This window comes from Salvia hispanica, chromosome 1 (assembly GCF_023119035.1).
Source record: "Salvia hispanica cultivar TCC Black 2014 chromosome 1, UniMelb_Shisp_WGS_1.0, whole genome shotgun sequence".
Lineage (NCBI taxonomy): Eukaryota > Viridiplantae > Streptophyta > Magnoliopsida > Lamiales > Lamiaceae > Salvia > Salvia hispanica.
Window position 1 is genome coordinate 17,010,720 of NC_062965.1, and position 1,859 is coordinate 17,012,578.

At 31.9% G+C, this 1,859-nt stretch overlaps 1 non-coding gene across 1 annotated transcript; it reads left to right on the forward strand.

Annotated features, from left to right (window-relative positions):
* The first annotated feature begins 1,072 nt into the window (after positions 1 to 1,072).
* On the forward strand, positions 1,073 to 1,190 carry LOC125202926. The gene has a single exon (XR_007173256.1). It is a non-coding gene; the product is annotated as a U5 spliceosomal RNA (small nuclear RNA).
* Positions 1,191 to 1,859: the final 669 nt, after the last annotated feature.

A 1,859-nucleotide genomic window follows, 5' to 3' on the forward strand; every position in this document is an offset into this window, starting at 1 on the left:
CGTTTCTCCAAATTTTCCGTCGCATTGCTATCGCTTCTTCTGATTATTTTATTGCGCGTGGCTCGCTTGATTTGATTTTCGTCCCTCGTCTAGTTTGAATAAGTTATCGATTTTTGTTTTGGCGAGCTATGTGTTTTAGTCGGCTAATAGTCTAGAGCGGTGATCTGGTTTTTGCTGGATGCTTCTCTTTTGAGTTGTTTTTTCGGTACCGAAATTCGGAACTCGTGTCGAATTCATTTAACTATTGAGATAAGTTTCGAATTCGCGTGGAAGGATTGGTTGCCTAATGTTTGATTGATCTGACATTAGTTGCCATTCGTTTATGTGATTTTGCTCGATTGAAGATGATTTTGTCCAATTTTCGAAGTTTTTGCAAATCATCCTAACGTGTTTTTAGTAGATAGATTCGAGTTTTTATACAACTTTTTTTTTTGTTGATGGTGATTCCTTTTTATCTGTTTTCTAACAATGCAATGGCATAATTGTTTTGGTGTTATAGTTTGGTCTATTTGTATTCATCATCGTGCAGGCTAAAGAGTATGATATGTGGCTAAATCGACAACGATCTCTAGATGTGTCGAGTTGTGATTTTAGTATAATATCTGTTGGCTGTTGATCCTTTGATGTTGATGAATTGATGGTGTGTGTGTGTTGGAGTTTTAGTTTGTTAGTTCCTTTCTTTAAAGAATACGTATATGCCATAATGGCAGTAAGTTATTAGTGTACGAAGATATGTATGATGATAATTAATCTTTTAGTCTATTATTTTGTTAATTTAAAAAATATCCACATGTCATTATTTTATTAGTGTAGGATGAAATGGTGTATTATTTGAATGAGGTGATCCTCTCCGCCATTTATGTAGTTCACTCTTATTATAAAACCAATATATATAACTATGACTCACATGTCACTATCTTTTTCAAATCATTTTCTGTTACATTTTTCAAAACTTGTGTCAAGTTAAAGTGTGATGTTTGATAGCGAATTTGAGGAAGTATATAAGTAATGATGAATAATTATTACAATTAAAACATATGGTGTCATCAAGTGTTGGATAGAGTAATCACGCAGCCATGCGTCGAGCACGTAGCGTACTATTCTTTAGCCTTTTACTAAAGAATAACGTGTGTTCGTCGCTAATCAAGCGGCATACACTTATTTTTGGAAGGTTGTCTTTTATAGGACAAGTGTTGGATAGAGTAGGAATGATCAGGCATACTTTTGGATTGCTTTGTAAGTTTTACGCATGTCTCACCGTGTGCGACATGTGATAAAATTTTAAATAGAATTGAGTTTTTAATATAACTAGTGTCACATCTGTGCGATGCTTAGATATTTAATTTGATTTATATTAATTTAAATTTATAAAAATAAAGTAATATCTGCATTACAGAAAACAAAAATAACTAATTAATTTCATGTTGTGACTTAGATTATGAGAAAAAAATACAACTCAAACTTACTACTGTATAAACTATTAGGTAGAGAACAAAATGAACTATTCGACCTATCATCAATAGGTAAGTACAAAAATTAATCACAAAACTTTTAGCAAATGACTTATTGTACACATAATTTGTACTCCACCATAAATTACAAACCAACTAATCAAAATATACAGTGATTGAATCAATACGTTAATATGGTAAGTAAAATGCAAATAAATCAAACAATCATTCATCTTTGCTAGCCCTAAATAAAAACATAAAGAAACATCGCACCTCCATAATTTTCAGAAAAGTTCACATACGACGACGAATGAGAAACATAAATACAAAACTTCGCACCACCAACACCACTCATCTTTCCTTAATTTCTACATATCATCATTATACGAAATCTTTGTAAAATTCGGG